The sequence below is a fragment of the Myotis myotis genome, unplaced genomic scaffold (genome assembly GCF_014108235.1).
Source record: "Myotis myotis isolate mMyoMyo1 unplaced genomic scaffold, mMyoMyo1.p scaffold_m19_p_7, whole genome shotgun sequence".
Classification (NCBI taxonomy): domain Eukaryota; kingdom Metazoa; phylum Chordata; class Mammalia; order Chiroptera; family Vespertilionidae; genus Myotis; species Myotis myotis.
Window position 1 is genome coordinate 70,268,503 of NW_023416379.1, and position 24,583 is coordinate 70,293,085.

Sequence of the window (24,583 nt, forward strand, 5' to 3'; positions counted from 1 at the left end):
AATATGGTCAAGAGGGATGAGTTCAGAAAGAAGGTAGAGAATTGAGTATTTATGATTGGCTATCATAAATACTTTGTTTTTGACTACTGGTATGAGAGAGGATGTCAATGAAGGACTTTGAATTGAATAGAAGTGCAACAAAATCTGACTAAAGTTTTATCTTTTCCTGGGGTTTAGTTCTTCCTTTGCTCTACCACACTGCCTTCTAATTCATTTTCACTGTCCTCATTTTTCTCCAGGAAGCTTCTTTATGATCAGGGCCATTCATTATTCATCTTTGAATCTACAGATTCTAGAAAACTGCCTGGATTAAAATAACTGCTCAATAATTATTTGCTGAAGAAATGTATTGCAAAAGGAAAAATAATTCACTCCTGAATTAGTCAGCTGAGTGTAGCAGAAAGGGCCATGTTCTGAAATTCAGGGGTGTTTTATTTGTTTTTTTGCTGGTTTTGTTTTTCCTCAGAAACACAAGCTTTGTGACTTTAGAACAGTTCTGTAATTATTGACTCATTTATCAAACCTTTCTAACTTAATTCTATGAACAAAGGATGGCGTCTCCTAAATTATCTGGCTCTCGGTTTTTCTGTTTTTGTTTTGTTTTTGTGGGTTTTTTTTACAATGAGAACTGGATTGACCTGTTAAGTCCTATTGGCTTTTAAGATATCTCATTCTAAATTAAGGGTATTGTGACGCTCAAGTAATTTTTGGTTTAACTCGCTCAAATGGACCATATCCCAGGTATGTTTTAATGAAATTGGAGACTAGAAACTAGCTCCAAATTATTAAAACTTTAGGCCTATTGAGAAGTCACAAGTTTTATAAAACTTTAAAATGCTTCCTCCCATTCAGTTGGACATTGCTAATAATCTTGCATCTATTATTCCCTTTGATATTATTATATTGTCTAATTCATAAAACTTAACAAAGCATATTGTACACATAAACCTATTTCTCTTTTTAATATAAAATAAATTAGAACATATTAAAATATATGCATTAATGAAGCTGCATAAAAGCAACTCTACTAGTTACCATCAGACATCTTGTAATATGAATTCAGCTACTAATTATTAAAATGTGCATTAAATATTCATATGCCATTAATAATGTATCATAAATACATTATATAAAGGAATGTATGATATATTTATTATGACATTCAGGAGAATTATCTTGAGGCTACAGACTAATTTAAAATATCATCATACACACATTCTGGGCTATTTCATGAAAACAGCCATATAGTCTATTAATGAGCTAACTTTAACGTGGCCCCTCTGAAAATTTCCTGTGCTATTTTTAATGCCTTGAGGAAATAAGGTGGGATTTAAACTAAGATCATTTCTCCATAATCATTGCACATTATTGTAGCATGTTAAAATTATACTAAAATTTAGCATTGCCATATTTGGTGTGGAGGGAAAAAAATAAGCTTACAGCATTATTATCTATATTTTCTATATTGCTCATTTGAGAATAAAAAGTTTCCCTGTTATTTTTTAAAATTTCAATAATGAAAAATGTATCATTTATTTTACTTAGAGAATTGTCTACCATATGCAGTCACCTTGGACAAAAGGGTTCGGTGGTGTCCATGAAGACTCCGTGGCTCTTACTGTGATGCCATGTCACAGTAATGTCCACAATGCTGTTGACTTCATCATCTATTGAAAATAATTTGTTATGGCCCAAGACATGGCCGCTTTAGGAAATTTCAAAATTGTAATTAATCCATGCTCATGAGTTAATCTAGGTTATTATATATCTTTGAAAATATTCATTAGTATTCTGGTGATTATATTGCTTAAACATACATATACAGCGCTGCATAACAAAGGAGTCCTTCATTTTGTATATATTAACAATAACAATTTGCTCAACATTTTGACCTTGGCCTTCATGACTTAACAATTTTCCTCATCCTCCTTAATGTATCTTACTCCATTGCTGGTATAATTGGGTGCCCAGCACCTACTTATAGACAACTGATCATTGCTTTGACTCTTAACTGCAGTCAGATGCTTCCAGGGTATGTTCCCTGACCTAGCTGTTCTTGGAAACCCTGAAAAGCTCCCAACTATAGCTAATGTCCATTTTTAAGCTCCTTCCACACAGTCAAATAATTTTGCATTGTTTTCTGATTTCTTTGTCTCACCTCCAATAGTTGGTGGGACTATTCTTATATATTTATATACATATATGTACATATATATAAACATATATAAATATTTGTAGCATGTCTATCACAATTGTGGAAAATACACTGCTTTTAATTTTATTTCTATTATTTTACTTATCCATAAGATCATAATATCCTATAAGGCAAAATGTGGTCCCTCAGTCAGCTATGTTAACATCACTTGGGAACTTTGTAGGAATGCAAATCCTTAGGCCCAACTCAGAACTATTGAATCAAAAACTCTAGAGTAGGGCCCAAATTCCTTAACAAACCATCCACATAATTCCAATGGCACTAATATTTGAGAATCACAGCCATTAGGCTTTTGTGTGATCTAGAAGAAATTTTAAATTTCTTCTTCCAACTGCACTGGGGTTGGCTTTGATTTCTCCTTCTGCATATGCCCTGACTCACATTTGCTTTCCTGCACCAGAGTAATGTTCTCACCTTTAACATCACTGTGAGATTCTTTGCTTCCTGGATTCTTTACTACCAGATATTGTCAACAGTGAATGTTCTTCACTATTCTATAGAGCCAGTCAAGATGTAGGTGCTTTCCTAGGACCTTATATTAACTCTAGTGTGACAGCTTTCAGTCTTTCTCAGGCAAGGCTCAGAGAGACATTTCTCCTTTATGCACTATCCATTTAAATCCTTAACCCCCAAAGGCAAAGAAAACTGATCCAAATACGATGTATCTGTCAATGATATTTAATCAATTAGTTGTCTTCAGGAAGGTTATCGTGATTTATCTTCTATTCCACAGAAAATAGTCACCCAGCTATCGACCTACATCAGTCCTGCCAAGTTCACCACATTTTGGGATAGTGCTATTAATTAATACACTAACATAGCTTTATTGACATATGTAAGGATATTTATTTCCATCTCATTTTGATTTCACATTGGCTATTTCACATAATTATTGAAACACATTGGTGACAGAATCATAGCTCTCTTTTGTCTCCACATGAATGAAGATGGCTTTCATAATGTATAATAAATACTAGTTGCCAAAGATGGTTCTACTAAAAATAGGGCTTTGCATTATAAAATACTCCAATGCTATAAAATTATAAGCCATGCCACTCTGAGCATGCCTCATTTTATATTCATCGCATACTGATTTTTAAAACCCTGCCAAGAAATGTCCCCAAAAAAGCAGCTGTTCATTATAACTGAACATGTCCAATTTGACAGCTTGCATCATCACAAGTTCTTAGTTCTTTTTCTTTACATTTAAAATGCATATGTATCTCTATAATTAATTTATTTAATAAGCATAAAGATAGCAAATATTATTTTCACTTTGAGTAGTTTATTTTAAAATACCATTTGAACTGGCCTCTTTTTTGTGGTGCCTCTGCATCGGTCAGCTGCTTCAGGATAAAGCTGAGCATCTCTTTCCCAGTCCCTGGCTGTCAGAAACTCATTGAAGTGGATGATGAACACAAACTTCGTACCTTTTATGAGAAGAGTATGGCCACAGAAGTTGCTCCTGAGGCTCTGGGTGAAGAGTGGAAGGGTTATGTGGCTCAGAGCAGTGGTGGAGATGACAAACAAGGTTTCCTCGTGAAGCTGGGTGGATTGACCCATGGCCATGTCTGCCTGCTGCTGAGTAAGGGTCATTCCTGTTATAGGCCAAGGAGGACTAGAGAGAGAAAGCGCAAATCTGTTCAGGGTTGCATTGTGGGTGCCAATCTCAGTGTCCTCAACTTGGTCATTGTAAAAGAATGGGGAGAAAGACATTCCTGGTCTCACCACTGCACCTCGTCGCCTGGGGCCCAAAAGAGCTTGCAGATTCCACAAACTTTCACTCTCTCTAAAGAAGATGATGTCTGCCAATATGTTGTGAGAAAACCCTAAACAAAGAAGCTATAAAACCTTGGAGCAAACCACTCAATATTCAGAGTCTTGTTACTCCATGCATCCTGCCACACAAACACTGGCGTGTTGCTCTGAAGAAACAACATACTAAGAAAAGTGAGGAAGAGGCTGCAGAGTATGCTAAACTTTTGGCTAAGAGAAGGGAGGAGGCCAAAGAAAAACGCCAGGAACAGATTGCCAAGAGACATGGGCTGTCCTCTCTGAGAGTTTCTACATCTATATCTGAGTCCAGTCAAAAATGGGATTTCCTAAGGGTAACAAATAAGTAAGAACAAACATAAAAATATATTGCTTGAATTAATGCAATTATGTATCTATAGATGTTATTTAAAATATAGCTTAAAATGTTTTATCAAATTTGTTTTTTAAAAAGTTTCTAATATTATAAATGTGTCCAAGTTTTAATGCAATATTTAGTCCAATTGAGTAAATATTTAACAAAAATCAATTTTAAGTATAAATATTACTGAATGATTATGTTATGATTAACGAATTTTTAAAAAAATTATGAGGTAGGAAAATCAAAAGGAGGGATTTTTAGGAACTCATCCAGCAAAAGATACAGAAATTTACTATGACATTTAACTGACTCCATTAGCCCTTCATTTATATGCAATACCTACTTAAGCTTAACCATGTTTGCAGTAAATGACCATTGCTTAATGATTACTTCTTTGAGGTTTTCTTTTTGGGTTTTGTTTGTTTGTTTTTAAGGAAAACTATTCCTGTGAATTTGATATATGTGGAATAAGTTGGTATTGCAATAGTAATAGAAAGATATTTAAAATAAAAAAATATCCTAATAGATACCTCTGTCTCACTATAAAAGCATACAATTTACAAAGTCCAGAAATCTTTCCTCTTGGGAAATGTTTCTTAAGTTACTTCACAAAATGGATTCATTGTTGCTTTGAGTCCTGAATTATATATTATTTCTAGTCATGTACTCTTTTATAAGGAGAGCTGATACTTGCCCACAAACTAATACAGATGGGCATTGTCAGAAACCAAATTATCATTGTTATGTCTTATTCAATAAGTGGTACAATTTTAATCAGCCTTAGAAAACTCAGATAGATATCCAGAGAGCAGCTAAATTATAATAAAATGTGTGCAGCGCCCTACCTAATCAATCTCAAATGCTCTTTTCAGAGAAATTAAAAGGTTTGGTACTTGGCATATTTTACAGAAATATATGAGAGACAAACTCATTGATTCTGCCTTTTATTCTTTGGGAAACTGGCTTCCAGTAAATTTAACTATTAGCCTGCTGAGGTTTTATTTTTCTCTTATATGAACTGGATTGAGTAGTAAACTTTAGAATTAATTTTAATAATTTTAAAGCCACACACACACACACACACACACACACACACACACCAAAATGTTAAAATAATACTCTTACCCACAAAACTATCACCCATGTATATGAAGTCATTTTCATATAATTCAATTCATAATTTTTAAGGATTTATACACTAGAACATTTTATTCTTTTTGCTGTGGGATATACACATACTCAAAATATAATATTGCTAAGCCTAAAAAGCCTTTGAATTATGGGAAAGTAACAGAGAGTGATGTTGCACAAATAATAGCAATTTAAAGTAGAATGTAATATGTATCATATAAAGAAAAAGAGTGTGCTGTTCTGCAGGTTGGGAAAAGAAAACGCAGTTCTCTCAGAAATTTTTTACTTTCATTGAAACACTAACATTTGGATTATTAGAGCAGAGCCACTCCAATGACAGATGTTAAAGGGCATAGTATCTTTAATGATGGTGTTAAAAAGAAGATTTTTGGAAGCCATTTCCAGATATGCTGATTCAGTAATTCTGGGCTGGGGTCCAGGAATCCATCATTTATAAAGAGAGTCCCAGAATTCAAGCAAGAAGTAATTTTTATAGAAAACACAGGTTTGTAATTAAAAATTATAAATTTTTTATTGATTCATAAAGTAGACAGTATAGGGTTATGTATGGAATAGAATATCGGGTAAATGGATTATCATGTTGCGATAGCAAGCACCATTAACTGTTATTGCCTGAGCAGCCATTTTCGAAGAAGAATGGTCTGATGGTGCCTCCAGCCCAAAATCCACACCAAACAGTGACATGTTGTGGATGCATTTGTTTCTCAACAACCACTCGTGGATTTTCTGAACACCAAATGCGACGATTTTGTTGATTAACCAAGCCATCAAGATGAAAATGAGCCTCATCGCTGAAGATGATTTTGTTCGAAAAATCAGCATCCACCTGTTGTTGTTCCATAATCCATTCAACAAACTCTATTCACTGTGCGTGGTCAGTAGGCTTCAGTTCTTGAGTCAATTGAACTTTGTAAGCATGAAGATGCAAATCTTTCGTGAGAATACGCTCTAGAGAGCTTCTCGAAATGTCCAATTCTTTTTTTTAATATATTTTATTGATTTTTACAGAGAGAAAGGGAGAGGGATGGAAAATTAGAAACATTGATGAGAGAGAAACACCGATCAGCTGCCTCCTGCACACCCGGCACTGGGGATGTGCGCGCAACCAAGTACATGCCCTTGACCGGAATCGAACCTGGGACCCTTCAGTCCACATGCCAATGCTCTATCCACTGAGCCAAACCAGTCAGGGCGAAATGTCCAATTCTTGACCACGGTGCCGAATTGATGTCCCTGGACTCTCAGCAACACTCTCACGAACTGCTTCGATGTTTTGTGTTGAACAACTTGTTAAAGGACCGCCAGAGTGTTTAGGATCACTAATTGATCCAGCCTCCCTAAATTTTTTAATTAATCTCTTCGCAGTTGATGAAGTTAAATCACTATTCCAACCATATTTTGCTTGAAAATTGTGAACTGTAGCTGCCAAACCTTCATTATTTTAAAAATATTGCTCAACAATGAAAACACATTGTTTTTTTGTGTAGCATTCCATTTTTAATAACCCTGAACTGACAGCTGTCACGCCATCTTTTTTTTTCATTGGCGACACTTTACGGCACAAATGGCATAAAATTAAAATCTTGTGTGAATGTTGGGACACCCTTTAATATGCACCTCAGGTGATTCAGATCTAGCAGCCCTTTGAGATCATAGGAGTTGCTTTAGATTTGACATTAATAGGCTTTTATTTTTTCCTTAATTTATGTAAGTTAACCAAGTAATCTTCGAATGATTCAATTTTGTGTCATATTTTTCTTGCTTTTGATTACTTAGCTAGAATATGTTTTCTGTTGCTTGTGCTTTAGGATATATATACATTTTCTGAATCAATGTGGCTGTTCCTTAAGACTATTGTTTAATATAAATTAACTAGAGGCCTGGTGCACAAAATTCATGTACTTGGGTGGGGGGGTCCCTCAGCCTGGCCTGCATCCCCTCTCAGTCCAGGAGCCTTCAGGGGATATCTGACTGACAGCACAGGGAGTGGGCCTAAGCCAGCAGTTGGACATCCTTAGTGCTGCTGCAGAGGCAGGAGAAGCTCCCGCCACTGCAGCTGCACTCACTAACCATGAGCCCGGCTTCTGGCTGAGCCGCGCTCTCCGGTGGGAGTGCACTGACCACCAGGGGGCAGCTCCTATGTTGATTGTACATCATAGTGACTGGTCATTCTGCTGTTCAGTAGATTTGTATATTAGCCTTTTATTATATAGCTAAATAAATAAATAAATATTTTGCTTAGGTACATATGGATCCTTATGAATTCATAAAAAGCTCATATAGAGTGGAACAAAAGTAGGTTACAGTTGTGAGTGCACAAAACAACATTTATTCTTATATTATTATTTATCCATTATTGTATTATTTTCCATCTGAACAACTATAAACCTACTTTTGCCCCACCCTGTATGTAATTTGATGATATAATTAAATGAAAAAAATGCTTTTTAATGCTACTGTTAAAATAGTTTCCTCAATGTATGTTTGTTCTCTACATTTTAAATTATATAAATCTTGATTTCATCTTGAAGAGGAATTAGTTTTCTATATACTTTATTATGTCTCATATTCTAATTTACATATCTATGTTTAGATAAAACAAAAGGGTATCTCATCATTTTCACTTTGAAATGATAGTAAGGTTCAATTTAAAAATGGAAAATAATTAATGCATGTATTTATGAAAAAATTAGGTAATATTGCAAAATTGTCTCTTTTTATCATTTGGATTCTGTACTTATACTTCAATCTACAATTTGTTCAAGACCTATAAACAGGAGTTAGCACTGTCCTCAGTCAATAAATGTTTCATGAATTACTGTGATTAGCTCTCAGTTTGGTTTGCAAGATTAGTTTATACACTCCTTCAAGTACAATCAAGGCTAAAAATAGTGTGCTCTGAATGGAAGACTGGTAAACTATACACAATCTCTTCCCTCATTATTCTTACAGACAGAGAGGAATAAACTGTCTTTACTATAAAGAGTGATAAAAAAAAACACACACAAATAAACATGAGCCACTAAGCTAAATTATTTCTTTTGTTATATAAGTGTTGTAACACTCTCAAAGTCAATTATTATTTCTCTCAACACCACAGACCGTGATGATTTTACACACATTTGTGTGTGTGTGTGCATGTGCATGTGTGTGTGTATGTGATTTACCCCTTCTCCATGTCTTCCTAAGAGACTATGAGCCTCAGGATATTGTATCTCAGAGTGGCGACCTGATCTTATTTCTTGATTTTTGTATACCTAGTACCTAGTGCCTAGGAAATAGAAGGGAGTCAGTAAATACTATCTGTTAAGTGAATGAACAAGATGCTATTTTTATAGACTTATTTTATGAAAGACTGAGTTTCCCACAGAGGTATTTTGTCAAAGACAATTAAGTTTTTATTACTTAATTACTTTAGCCTCCTATAAACATAACTATATATATTCAGTATCTATGTTTATACATATGTATAAAGTTTGATCCATATCTCTCTATATATAAAAGCCTAAGCAACCAGCTGACTGGCTGACCGGCTGACCGACCAATAGCTATGACGCACACTGACCACCAGGGGGAAGATGCTCAACCCAGGAGCTGCTGAGTGACAGAAACTTTGTAGAGTGCCCTCTCACACTCCAGAACCCTTTGGGGGATGTCAGACTGCCAGTTTTGGCCCGATCCCCACAGGCCAGGCCAAGGGACCCCACCAGTGCACAAATTTGTACACTGGGCCTCTAGTTTATTATGTAATATTATATATTTTAAATGCTTAATATATGGAAGATATTTAATAATTAAAATGAATACATTTTCATCCTTCAATTCTTTTCAATCACTCATTAATTTAATTTACATTCATGTAAATTAGAGGTGAGTTGGGAAAGTGGGCTTTTGACAATAAAGGAATTACATAGACATAAGCTCTGTTATACCTAATGCTAATATCAGTGGTTACCATGTGTTGAATTCTTATTTTACAATAGCAACTGTACTGAAGTCAGAGGTGCATTTTCATTAAGTAATCACTGCAACATTGTGTAGTGATTTACATACTAGGAGACTTGAAGGCTTTATGTAACATCTGGGGTCACAAACGAGTGTCACCAAGGTGAGATTCCACCAGTCCTCTTGATACTCCACTCTTGGCACCATTGTACCTACCTTTTATGAAGTGAGCTGAAAGTCAGGTCATGTAATCTTTGCACCTCCCAACAGATGGGCTAAATTCTGGATGAGAACAGTTGAATGTTCTCTTGGAAGATAGTGATCTCTGTGTCTTCTTCAATCAGGGAAGAGGTGACTTCCGTTTTTTTACTTCTTTTGTATTCCAGAGGGATTTGAGCACCCCTGCTGTTATAATTAAATCCTGCTCCTGCTTCTCAGGTTTTACAGCTCTCCAACTGCAGGAGATGAGAGTCTCTTTATAACTTTTTCTTTTGTTTTCTTTATAACCTTTTAATGAAGGTTCCCAACTCTTAGTCTTTAAATGGCGATTATTCATCCTAATTTTCCTTTGTCTTTTTCAATGCCCCAGGAGCATTCCGAAGAGCCATCTTATTCTGTTGTTTCTATGATCTCTACTTCTGCTAAACTTCCCAAGTGCCTATTCTCCAGTGCATTCTCTCCATTCAGTATCCCAACACAGTTCCCAGTTGGTCTAAGGCTTTAATACTGGCTACGTGATGCTCTGGGACACCCATAATATATTAAAACACTGAGTTCTCTTTGCCAATTGACTCATAGCTCCAAAATTCCATTTTACAGTCCTCCTCATGCTAACCCACTTTTGGCTCCAATTCTTGTAGGTAGGATCCCCAGGTAACTGTCCAAAAGATGAGATTTTTATATGGAGATTTGTTATAAAATACTTTGGGAGCAGTGTCTGTGAGGGAATAAAGAAAAGAGACATGGGCAGACACACATGTGAGCTGTGTGTAATGTGGTTGTAACAGAAATCTTAGGCAATCCCACAGAAAGGCCCCTTTAGAGATGTCTCAAGTTGAGACCACGGGGCTTGGGTCCTTGTACCTCTGTATAAACCAATAATTGGATGTGGATTCTTGGGGGAGGGAGGGGTTAGTATAACACTGGGCAAGGCAGCTCCCTTCAGGCAAGGACAAATCCCAAGGAAGGACTCAGCTCTGGACTGTCAACTGCCAGTGCTCCAGGCAGCCAGGGTTAGGAGAGTTCCAGATATAAAGAAGGCCCTGAGCGGTACAACACAGTGCCTACAACAGACCGTGGAGCTGACTAGTAAAGAAAATAAATGTGAATTAAGAAACCCAGCCTTTGGCAAGTAGAATTTGAGAAGCTAAGCAGGGTAGCCTTAGTAACATGGTTATTTTATTTTCTAGGAAAAAAATACAGTTTCAGGCCTCTCTGCAAAGCCAAGCAGCAGCCCCACCCCACCTCGTTTGATTAAGGTAATTCAAAAAGAGAGATTGACTTGAGAGGGGGTATATTTTAGTGAGTATACAGAAGTTTTAACATTAAAAAAAAAATCCATAAATGTGTTCCTTTATTTAATATGTAAATAAAGGAACTCATATAAATATATTTTGAAAGAGTAAGTTTTAGCAGCAGAATTATTCATTTAGAAAAAAGAGTTTTTGAAAATATAAAGTCATCGTAATTTGCAAGGCAGCAAAAATGGTATATAACTAATGTAACATTTGCCAGTTTAAAAATCTCAGTCAAATAAGCCTTAAGTAAAATATATATTTCAGCAGGTGTTTTAAATCAGTGATTTTCAACCTTTTTCATCTCATGGCACACATAAACTAATTACTCAAATTCTGCAGCACCCTAAAAATATATTTCTTGCCAATCTGACAAAAATAAAAGGAATATAGTATTGGCTATTGCCATTTTTTATTTAACAATCTAAGGGAAAAGAGGTCAGTGCCCTTGACTGAATAGTCAGGCATTGCATGTTTTAAAAATTCTTGCAGAGAGAAAAGGTTTGGAGGGAGGTAAAAGAGAGTAAACGAGGGGTAAATGGTGATAGAAGGAGACTTGACTTGGGTGGTAAACACACAATACGATATACAGATGATGTGTTTTGGAATTGTTTACCTGAAACCTGAATAATTTTATTAACCATGTCACCCTAATTAGTTCAATTTAAAAATTTTCGTGGCACACCAGTGTGCCTTGGTATACCAGTTGAAAATTGCTATTTTAAATATTATTTACAATACATATAACACCATTGACCAACAGCAAAATTTTTTGGGGGGAAACATGACTTTAAGGCCTCCATCTGAATCATTAGTTGAGTAATGTCAAATGTGTTTCATTGTATGATTTCAAAGATTTCGGGGATAGATTCAAATTTGTGGAGATAAGTTGAGTCACAATTTAGCTTTTCTAAAAGAGGATTAAAAGACAAACACTTAAATATTTTGGAAGGTATATTAAGTAGAGAAAGATATATGAAAATCTATATTAGGCTACCTGGGATCTATATCATAATCATTGACAGTAACTTAAGAAGATACTGTGAAAAATTCTTTCAAAATTAATTTTGCCTTAAAATTTTAAGAAAATGATTATGTGATATATAATTATAAAGTATATAGTGATTCCAAATACTGCATACTTACAAATTAATTATTCATACTTAGAAAATCCTTCTCATTATACTTACATTAACAAAATAAATAGAAAATGTCTGGAAAACTATTAGTAAACTTTAAATAACAAGTCAAAATTTAGCCATTAATGTGTTTCCTTTATGTATAACACAATGACTATTGATTTTGTTCAATTAAAATACATCAAGACTAACTTGTGTGTTTGGTGAATAAATATTGTTATGACATAATAAAACATTTCTCCCTGTTTTAAAAAATACATTTTGCCTCATGAGCTGGTGGAAGGGATTAGAAACCAAAGCAAACTTTACCAGTGGCTCTTCTAAGGAAAGCTGTATGTTGTAAATCACTTACTATGTTCCCAGCTGTCATTTCAGAACATAATTTTGTTAAACAGGAAATAACAAATCACTAGGAATGCTTTAGACAGCTGGTGGGAATACTTGGCAAAATAGTTTGTCCTTGTTAATGCCTGGCTCTTCTAGGAATTATAAATTAAATATAATTTTAAGATTGTAAGGGTTAGTAGAAATTACCTAATCCAAATGTGTTGATTTAAAAATTAAGACCAATTTTTGACTGGTTAGGTGAATTATTCAATATCCTAAATTCACTATGACTCCTTAGGTAAGTTACTCAATATCCTATACTTACTACCATTCTTAGACCAACCAAACAATCAAATACTCTGACTCCTTTTCCAGGGTATTTTACTCATGTCTCCAATTATATCTAATCAATAGCATAAGTGGCTTAATATATGTAGAAAATATTTACTTCTGGATAGAATAAAAACATAAGCCTTCATTCCCTGACAAGAAGAAGAGAGGGAAGAAGAGGGAGCAAGCAAGAAAGAAATACCTATGTCTGATTAACCTGAGAAAGAGGAGTGGTGATCAATAACATTAAATTCTAAAATGCCAAATGCATTTTGTAGAAATTGTTTTCATAATTAATGAAACTTGAGAATAACAAATTTGCTTCTTGGAATTATTTTTGGATTCATCTTTCACAACAAGCTGATGATGAGAGAGATATTTGAAATTGTAGTTCACTCTTTTTTATTGAATTTATTGGGTGACATTGGTTAATAGAATTTTATAGGTTTCAGGGGTATAATTCTATAATACATCATCTATATATTGTATTTTACATTCACTGGCCCAAGTCAAATCTCCTTATATCGCCATTTATCTCCCTTTCCCTCTCCCACCCTTTTCCCTCTGATAATCACTATACTGTGTATATGAGTTCTTTTTTTCCCCTTTTGCTTAATTCCTTCACCTTTTTCATCCAGCTCCCCAACCCCCTCCCCTCTGACAGTCTGTTCTCTGTATCCATGAGTCTATTTCTATTATTTATGCTATTTGGTTCCTTAGATTCCACATATAAGTGAGATTATATGGTTCTTCTCTTTCTCTGACTGGCTTATTTCACTAGCATAATTCTCTCCAGGTCCAAACCATGCTATTGCAAAGGTAAGAGTTCTTTCTTTTTACAGCTGAGTAATATTCCAGGGTGAACATGTACCACAGCTTTTTTATTCACTCATCAACTAGTGGAAACTTAAGCTGCTTCCAAATCTTGGCTATTGTAAATAATGCTGCAATGAACATATTGGTGCATATATTGTTTCTAGTCAGTGCTTCAGGTTTTTTTGGATATGTTCCCAGGAGTGGAATCATAGTTCATTTTTAATTTTTGAGGTAACTCCATACTGCTTCCCACAGTGGCTGCACCAATCTGCATTCCCACCAATAGTGCACTAGGGTTCCCTTTTCTCCATATCCTTTCCAACACTTGTTGTTTATTGACTTATTGATGATAGCCATTCTGACATGTGTGAGGTAATATCTCATTGTGGTTTTCATTTCTATGGTTTTGAGTCTACCATTTAAGTTTTTTATCTATTTTGAGTTTATTATTGTGTATAGTATAAGAAGGTGGTCTAGTTTCATTTTTTTTTAATATACCTGTGCAATTTTCCCAGATACATTCATTGAATAAGCTATTTTTACCCCATTGTACATTTTTGCCTCCTTTGTCAAATATTAATTGACCATAAAGGCATGAGTTTATTTCGGGGCTCTCTGTTCTGTTTCATTGATCTTTATGTCTGTTTTTAAGCCAGTAGCATGATGTTTTGATTACTGTGACCTCTAGTGTGATTCCTCCAACTTTATTCTTCTTTTTCAATATTGCTATGGTTATTCAAGCTCTTTCTTTTCTAACCATTTTTACACTTTTTTAGCCCAATGCTTGCCTCTTTCCTGGTTACAACACCTATGGCTATGTTCTCATTACTGACTTCCTCTCCAAAGGTAGCTCACCATCCTGCAATAAAAATCATGGTGGTTAACCCTAAGACAAAATAGTCCTCTTATCAGGAAACTGGAGCCTATAGATTTACAAAGCATTTAATAATTGTTAAGAACAGGAGAGATGAAGACGTTTCACACTATGACTCTCTAATAAGTGCTCTTCTAACTAGAATTCCTCTTTGCAAGTGCAAGGAAATAACTAGGTTTAAAAAGGAAAATATGCAGAAACACTATAATGTGTAATATTTCCTGAAGGTTGTTTCTTTAACTCTGAAAAGAAGCTTTAGTCAAAAGTTGAAAAGTACCTATTGCAACAGGCAAATATTATATGTTTAGTGCTTCCTTCTACTGCAGATGTTAGAAAGCCTAGCTTACTTCTCTAATATAGATGCTCGTTTTATTTGGAGACACTATACCAGAAAATAGTTTTGTACTGTGGTTTTAAAAGATTTGGGGTACATTGATTTGCATATAACCCAAGGCTGCAAATATCCCATGAGAGCAACCTTCACCTGAAGCAGTTGTTTTTGCTCTCTCTATTCTCTATCACTATGAAGCTCAATGAGGATGAATATTGCCCACATCTAACCTGAAGGTAATCTGCAGAGTCAAAATAATTCTCTTTCTTCAATGAACACACATAACAATGTTCAAGCTTCATGTTTATAACCTAGGTGTGTTTTTTTTTAATTAAATCTTTATTGTTCAGATTATTACATTTGTTCCTCTTTTTTCCCCCCATAACTCCCCTCCTCCCAGTTCCCGCCCCACCCTCCGCCCTCACTCCCCACCCACTGTCATCATCCATAGGTGCACGATTTTTGTACAGTCTCTTCCCGAATCTCCCACACCCCTTTCCCCACCAAGAATAGTCAGTCCATTCCCTTTCTATGTCCCTGATTCTATTATAATCACCAGTTCATTCTGTTCATCAGATTATTTATTCACTTGATTCTTAGATTCACTGGTTGATAGATGCATGTTTGTTGTTCATAAATTGTATCTTTACCTTTTTCTTCCTCTTCCTCTTCTTAAAGGACACCTTTCAGCATTTCATATAATACTGGTTTGGTGGTGATGAACTCCTTTTGCTTTTCCTTATCTGTGAAGCTCTTTATCTGACCTTCAGTTCTGAATGATAGCTTTGCTGGATAAAGTAATCTTGGTTGTAAGTTCTTGGTATTCATCACTTTGAATATTTCTTGCCATTCACTTCTGGCCTGCAATGTTTCTGTTGAGAAATCAGCTGACAGTCGTATGGGTATTCCCTTGTAGGTAACTGAGTTTCTTTCTCTTGCTGCTTTTAGGATTTTCTCTTTGTCTTTTTCTCTTGGCATTTTAATTATGATGTGTCTTGGTGTGGTCCTCTTTGGATTCCTTTTGTTTGGGGTTCTCTGCGCTTCCTGGACCTGTAAGTCTATTTCTTTCACCAGGTGGGGGAAGTTTTCTGTCATTATTTCTTCAAATAGGTTTTGAATATCTTGGTCTCATCTTCTGGCACCCCTATAATTCTGATGTTGGTACACTTGAAGCTGTCCCAGAGGCTCCTTACACTATCTTCGTATGTTCGGATTCTTTTTTCATTTTGCTTTTTCAGTTGGGTGTTTTTTGCTTCTTTGCATTTCAAATCTTTGACTAGATTCTTGCGGTCCTCTGGTCTGCTGTTGGGAGTCTGTATAGTATACTTTATTTAAGTCAGTGTATGCTTAATTTCTAGTTGGTTCTTTATCATAACATCGAGGGTCTCATTAGATTTCTTGTAGATCTCATTAAGTTTATCGGCAACTTCTTGACAGTTCTTGAGAGACCTTAAAAGTGTGGTTCTGAACTCTATATCTTCCATTGACAATTTGTCCTGTTTCTTTGTCTCTGCATTTTTTTAATGCTTTCTTGGTGCACCCCCTAATGGTCTTTGTGCGCAGTCTTGTTGTAGTTAAGCCTTGATTGTTGTAGTTAATACTGGGGGGATTTGACCTCCAGGCCAACTGGCTGTGAGAGTCAGCTGTGTCTGCAGTGGGAAAACTTCTGTCCTCTGGGGAGGTGCTAATCTAGCCTTTGCCTGAGGCTATCTGGCAAATGGCTCTGTGCAGGGCTTGGGCGGGGGGAGGGTCGCATGGGATCAAACAGGGTGGGCTGAGCGAGCAGTTATGGCTGCTCTCAGTTCCGCCCCTAGGGGCTCTGCCTCACAGAGTCCCAGCAACCGCTGCAAACCTCGGAGAGAAAGCTGCCTTTGAGTTCTGACCGAAGCCAGACAGTCCCGCTTCTCCCGTTTGAGTCTAGGTCCCTAGAGACTCGCCCGGATCTGGAGCTCAGAGTCTGAAACTCCCTCCCGATTGAAAACAACAACCGCGCCCTCCGCCGCCAGCCCACTCCGCGCGCACTTCAGAGTATTTCACTTCAGCACTGTGCCTCCTCTGAGTCTGGGTATGATATTCTCTTTCCTCCTAGTTGTAGAATTTCCACTCAGCCAGCCTTCCTGTGGTTCTGGATGATGTCCGTTCCGTCTTTTAGTTGTTTTTTGAAGTGGTTGTTCGAGGCAGCATCTCTGGTGTTAACCTATGCCGCCATCTTGGTTCCTATAACCTAGGTTTTAAATCAGTTAATGTTGGTTTCAATGCTAACATCGGGGATAATTACTATTGATCACTGTTGTTTTGATGGCAACTAGACCCATGGTCGGCAAACCTTGGTTTGTGAGCCACATGCGGCTCTTTGGCCCCTGGAGTGTGGCTCTCCCACAAAATACCACGTGTGGGCGCACACATACAGTGCAATTGAGACTTCGTGGCCCATGCGCAGAAGTCGGTATTTTGTGGAAGAGCCAGTATTTTGTGGAAAAGCCACACTGAAGGGGCCAAAGAGCCACATGCAGCTTGCAACCTGTGCTTTGCCCAGCTGCAGTTTGCTGACCACTGAACTATACCATGTAGCAACTTTCTGATCTATATATATAAAAGCCTAAGCAACCATTGCAACCAAAACAACCGAAAAGAAAATCTAAACAGGCTGTGTTGAGCAACCAGGCCAGCAGGGGGGTTAGTGAGGGATGACCAAATGACTGAACAGCAGGCTGCTAAGATGGCGGCACCCACAGCCACAAGATGGCAGCGTCCAGTCCCCTCAGCCATACCAGGGTGCAGGCACAGCCAGGCTGCTCTGCACGCCTGCCTCCAGAGTCATCCAGTCCCCTCAGCCCCCCAGCCACCCAGGGTCAACCCGAGGCTCAGGTAACCAGGGCCAGCTTACGCTGCCGGCAGTGGCAGCAGCACAGGTGTGATGGGGCATCGACCTGATCACTGGGTCGCCTCCTGCTCCTGAGGGCTCCCGGACTGTGAGGGGGGGCAGGCCGGGCTGAAGGACCGCCCCCCTCCAGTGCATGACTTTTCATGCACCAGGCCTCTAGTATATAGATAAAAAAGGACACAGGAATTCACATATGAAGTGAATTACTTAATGTGCATGATTTGAACATTGCTTCAAAACTTTTAGGTTGTCATAATGATATATTTAAGAGAATATAATTCTGAATGTATTAATTTACCAGATGTTTTTAATTGTTTTAAATTACCTGTGGGTATACTGGACAGGAGACACGAATTCTAATTCCAGTTTACCATTAACTACTTACAGTAGCTTGAGCAGTTTATTTAACCTCCAGGGGTTCAATTTTTCTATTATAAAATGAAATAGGTTGGACGGATCAGTGGTTTTCAATTGTGCTCTGAGACTTGCGGGGGTTTGTAGCACCCTCAAGGGTTGGTAGAGAGGGAGCGTGGCTAAGACCCCAAACAGGGCAGGGTTCCCGGCTTTTCTTCCCTGGCTCAGTCAGAGCACATCGCTCTGTGCTGCTTTATGTGTTACACACCCTGGGGAAATGTTTGTGTAAGTGTTTCTTAATTAAAATTAACAAACAAGTATTTTAAAATGACTGGACCAAATTGTCTAATGTTTAAGACAGCTTTGAGCAACAAAAGATGTAAAATTCTATGAGCTTTCTAATGTGTTAAAAAACTGAGTTTAATAAAAGGAACTATATATTAACCTTAAGTGAAATATTTTGGAAAAATCCTGATGGGGAGGAAAAAGTGATTATTTTTGGTTCATCCTGTGCTTGCATTTTCATTATTATTTGACTTTTAGAGCAAAAATATTATTGTCCCTAACATCTCTAAACTATCTGTATCTTAATTGTATTCATATTCTGGCATCTTTCTGTTTGTGATAGTCTCTCAGAAAATTATTATTTTGTATTTTTAAGTATTATGTGTCCTGGAGATAGAACTTTGAGTAATAGACTAAATCCCCAGTTGTTAAATTGAAATTTTATGGAAAACACTATTCAAGACAGAAAAAAGTGCGTTTGAACAGTTGCATAGCAAATGAGTTATTTTCCCATGGTAGCTATATTATTAATAAAGAATAAAATTCTAGTACTGGTAGCCTAAGCGCCTGTATTCTAATTTTAGAACCTGTCTTAAAAAAAGCCAAAAAGCTATTAAAGATAGGACTCTTTGGAAAGAATCACAAATAATTTATGAAAGTAGGGAATGCAATAAAGAGAACTGAAATACAAGGACTAACTTGTTAATAGAGACTGTAGATAGAAAAGAGCATAGTGAACAAAGAGCTGAGATATTTTGAAGAATGTAATATGAATATTTATCATAGATTGACTAGAATACAGGAAAGAAAGCTAGTGGGAATTGGCCTTACTGTTCCTCATCTAGAATAAGCACTAAAATACTACCTTGACTAAATTTCTTAAAAGTTTTATTTTCTTAACAAAGTGTTGTAAAAGGTATTGACACTATGAATATTTATACATTAAGAATATCTACATTTAACATGTGGCTTTTATAGTTTCTTTATTATATTTTTTCATGTTCCAGAAATTGTGTTTTTCTAAAACAGTTCTGCCTTCAATGTATTCTTCAATCTAACATGCATTTTCATTGCCTTATTTCAAAATATGTTCAATGAAACTCAGCATTTATTAACTTTTCACAGAAATTATTTTTAAATATTCCATTACCTTTCTGTCAGAATAATACATATTATTTCATGTTAGATTTATAGCACCAAGACAAATTATTTCTCCAGGTGACAAAAATCATATTAACATAACATAGTTTGATTTGTTTTTAAGATTAAAAAGCACTATATTTATACCTAATTCTAAATATCATTATACCCAGTATTTTCAATTTTTGTATCAGTGGGCAATTTTATAAGTCTGTATAGATTTAAAATAATACTTAAGATAGCATTAAAAAAAGACAATAAGACAAAAGACAGAGTGCTTTATTCTTATGAATACTAAATTCAAAATAAATTTTACTACAATTTAAAAAAAATTGTATTAAAGAAAACAAATTATTATTCTGCCTATGATCATATGAGTAATGAATCAGAAAATGACATGATTTTAAAATTTTATTAGTTTTATTTTTTTCAATGTGTATTTAAATTTTCAGGACTCTAAAAGTAAGCTTTACATAGGATATGTTTGGCAGGAATTTTTTGCTTATTTGTGTGGAAAATTTTTTTTAATTTTATTATATTTTTTTCAAAGAATTGGTTTTTTTTGTTGTTTTTAATCCTCACCTAAGGATATGTTTTTTTCCTCTTTATTGATTAAGGTATTACATATGTGTCCTTATCCCCCCATTGCCTCCTACCCCTCCCCCACTCATGCCCTCCCCCCCCCCCCCCCCCCGTTGTCTGTGTCCATTGCTTAGGCCTACATGCATGCATACAAGTCCTTTGGTTGATCTCTCCCCCTGACCCCCACCCTCCCCTACCTTCTCTCTGAGGTTTGACAGTCTGATGGATGCTTGTCTGTCTCTGGATCTGTTTTTGTTCATCAGTTTATGGTGTTCATTATATGTTTTTATTGATTTTTAAAGAAAGTGGGAGAGAGAGAGAGAGAGAGAGAGAGAGAGAGAGAGAGAGAGAGAGAGAGAGAGAGAGAGAGAGAAACATCCACATGGGTGAGAAATATCAATTGGTTGTCTCCCATAGGTGCCCCAAGGATGGAATCAGAAACTGAGGTATGGACCCTGACTAGGAATAGAACCCACAACCTTTTTGCTGTAGGGGACCATGTTCCAACCAACTGAGCCACATGGTCAGGGCAATATATTTTATTAATATAAGACTATTCCTTGCCGAAACCGGTTTGGCTCAGTGGATAGAGCGTCGGCCTGCGGACTGAAAGGTCCCAGGTTCGATTCCGGTCAAGGGCATGTACCTGGGTTGCGGGCACATCCCCAGTGGGAGATGTGCAGGAGGCGGCTGATCGATGTTTCTCTCCCATCGATGTTTCTAACTCTCTATCTCTCTCTCCCTTCCTCTCTGTAAAAAATCAATAAAATATATTAAAAAAAAAAAGACTATTCCCATTAAGTTTTCATTTGCTAAGACAATTTTTATAAATGTGTGTTGAATTTTCTGCATTTGAGATGATCAAACCATTTTTTTTCTTTAATACATTTTCTTGTCTTCAAGCATACTTCCGTTTCTGGGGGCAGGAGCTACCAGCTTATAATAGACCACTAGAGGCCCGGTGCACAAAAATTTGTGCACTCGGCGGGGAGGGAGGTCCCTCAGCCCGGCCTGTGCCCTCTCACAGTCTGGGACCCCTCAGGGGATGACCACTTGCTGGCTTAGGCCCGCTCCCTGGGGAATTGGGCCTAAGATGGCAATCAGACATCCCTCTGGCAGCCCAGTAGCCCTCGGGGGATGTCCACTTGCCAGCGGGGAGAAGGCCTAAACTGCAGTCAGACATCCTTAGCACTGCTGAGGAGGCAGGAGAGGCTCCCACCACCACTGCTGTACTGGTAGCCATCAGCCTGGCTTGTGGCTGAGCAGAGCTCCTCCCCTGTGAGAGCGCTCTGACCACCAGAGGGCAGCTCCTGCATTGAGCGTCTGCCCTCTGGTGATCAATGTGTGTCATAGTGACCAGTCATTCCCAGTCCTTCTAGTGTTAGGGTCAGTTTGCATATTACCCATTTACTTTATAGGATAGAGGCCTGGTGCATGGTTGGGGGCCGGCTGGTTTGTCCTGAAGAGTGTCCTGGATCAGGATGGGGGTCCGCTTGGGTGCCTGGCCAGCCTGGATGAGGGGGCTGATGGCTGTTTGCAGCTGGTCACACCCCCTTCAGGGTGAGGGTCCCCACTGGGGTGCCTGGCCAGTCTCAGTGAGGGGCTGAGGGCTGTTTTTAGGCAGGTGGGAGACTGAAGCTCCCAGCCTCTCCTTTTTTTCTTTTTTTTTTTTTTATTCTGTGATTAATTTACCTTCTATAGCTGTCACTGGAGCTGAGAGCTGGCTCCAGCTCTGAGGCCGTTGCCAGGTATCTGGGTTTGTTTAGATTCTATAATTGAAACTCTGTTGCCATCACTGGCTGCTCTAAGCTCTGAGGCCGCGCTGGCTGAAAGCAGGTTTCTGGGGTTTGTTTAGGTTCTATAATTGCAACATTGTTTCTTAGACTGCAGCTCAGAGCCCAGCAGTGGCAGGCAGGGAACCTTGGCTTCCTCCTTCACTGGAGCAAGCAAGCCTCATGTTCCCTTAAGCTGCCTGACTGCCGGCCACCATCTTGGTTGGCAGTTAATTTGCATATCTTGCTGATTAGCCAATGGAAAGGGTAGCGAAGTTACGGTTAATTACCATGTTTCTCTATTATTAGATAGGATATTTTTAAGACATTTTAGGATTTAATTACTTTTTTAAAAATGTTATTTTTTATTGATTTTAGAGAGAGAGGAAAAGAGAGGGATAGAGAGATAGAAACATCAATAAGAGAGAAACATGAATCTGCTACCTCCTGCATCCCCCCTAATGGGGATTGAGCTCACAACCTAGACATGTGCCCCGACTGGGAATCAACCTGTGACCTCTTGGCTCATGGGTCTATGCTCAACTGCTGAGCCACACTGGCCAGGCTAAGATTCATTTACTTAAAATTTATCTTTTCAATTTTATTTTTTATCTTAAGTGACATTATCTGAGTTCGCATTCCTGATTTTGCGCTTGCCAGGTTTGGGTAACTAGGTTTCACTAGCCTTAAAAATAAATTGGGTAGTTTCCTCTGTTTTCCTATTTTTTTGCACCCTATGGCATAAGAGGGGAATTAAAGATTTGGAAGTAATTTTAATTCAGTCTATGTAAGCCTACTGTCAAGCTCCCTCCTTTGGTGCATTTTGAGATGTATATTTGTTTAATAATATTTTCTATTTTTTCTTGATCAATTTTCCTAACTTATATGTTCTGAAATGTGTTCACTTGATCTAAATCTGTGTCTTGTAATCAGCACATTGCTAGAGTCTATCCCCCCTCTTCTTTCTTCTTTGTTTTCCTAGTCTGATCATCTGTATTTTCTAGTAAGGAGCTTAAATTGTTCATGCAAAGAAAATAAATAATATAAAAATGGATAATTCTGACTCAGTTGCTGTACTTTCTGCAAGTTATACATTAACCTCATCAGATCTGGACTGGTATGCCTAGAGATAATGACTACTATTAATTAGTGGTAATTGTGTGTCACAAGTTAAGCATGTTTCAATCATTACTGTACTAAATGCTAAAAATAAGCTTATGAAGTAGGTATTATTGGCACTTTACATAGGAAGGCAACCAAGGCTTAGGGAATTTAAATAAGTTACTTAGGGAAATTAAGTAGATGAATAGATGTGGCTCCAAGATTTCCACCTCCCAGGATGTCATGCCCTATAAACTCTCCTCTTGTTGAGTGTAAGACCTGAGAACACAATGGGATATGACTGCCGTGGTTATCCTATATTTTCCTGAAATATAGATTTTACAGACTTAACTAGGTTCCCGAATCACTTGACTTTGATTTATCAAATGCCAGATTATCCTGGGTGGGCCTGACCTAATCAGATGGGCCTTTAAAAGAGACAAGTTGCAGCAGCAGATACTTTCCTGGTAGACTTGTAGAAGCAAGTGGCCAGGCTAGGAGAAGAGGAGGCCACATGCCGAGGACCTAAACACAGTCTCTGGATGCTAAATACTGCCCATGTCTGATAGTTAGCAAGACTGTGAATTCTTCAGTTTTATTGCTAAAGTTAAATTTGAGTTACATTTCCCATTTAATTTAATTTTCTCTAAGTTGTATAGATACAATGAAATTTTGCTGACAACCGTTGACTTTAGAAAAGAACCCCAAGCCTCAGGTGCGATCACTGGTTTCAGCCTGGTGAGACTCTAAAAGGCAAGGACCCGAACAGCCCATACCTGGACAGCGACCCGGGAAACTATGAAATAACAAATGTGCGTTGTTTAAAGCTACTTGATTTGTGGTAATTTGTATGGAGCAAGAGAAAATTAGTACACCAAACATGTCTATAAATTTCAGAAGCAACAAAATAGGGCTTAAATTTCATCTCTCTAACTTCAAAATTAATAGTCAGAATTAGTCTATCCTACTTACCTCAGTATATTTGTCACTGATTACAGGGATTTAAAACATCTGGGTGTTGAAAACTAAGCACTGTGTAGTTCATCCTAATGCACTTACCAAACCTTACTGCTTTGTCTTCTGTGTCTCTGGCTGGGTAGTTTACTGTTCTAGATCTGGATCACCTTCTATCATTGTCTCCCCTGTCTCCCTCTTACCTGCATGTTTTCAAACTATGATAAGTGTTTTACCCAAATATGGCAAGAAGAGTAATGTCCACTTTATATTAAGGGGTAGATATGATGTGACTCCAACTTTATAAATTATGCAAACTTTTATTCATTTAGTAAATATATTTTAAGTGCACCCCTCAGTAAACTAGCTCAAAATATAATTTAATTATTTAATTCCAAACTAATGTGATTTAAAAATAGTATTTTAGCTTTAACTATTATTTAAAATTACTGGAAGTAATTAAGTTTACAATGCTGAATGGGAAAGTGCTTTGCACTAAGAATGTCTACATTCAGAAGAATGCTTCTGAATCAAGTAAGCAACCAATGAATAGACATACTTGAACTCTGGGTTATTTCTAGTCAATATTCATTTCTAGTCCTTTCAACATTTATATTTTATAATATTTAACATTAGAAACAAATACATTTCCTTCATCTTTTTATGTTTCCTTTTTATTCCATCATATTTGGAGATCACTTCTCAAGTACCTGACACCGTAATGATAATTATAC

At 37.1% G+C, this 24,583-nt stretch overlaps 1 protein-coding gene and 1 pseudogene across 1 annotated transcript in view; both read left to right on the top strand.

The window, feature by feature from the left end:
- Positions 1 to 24,583, top strand: part of EYS (eyes shut homolog) — a 1,264,258-nt gene that overhangs the window by 338,375 nt on the left and 901,300 nt on the right.
- Positions 726 to 4,338, top strand: LOC118660118 (annotated as a pseudogene).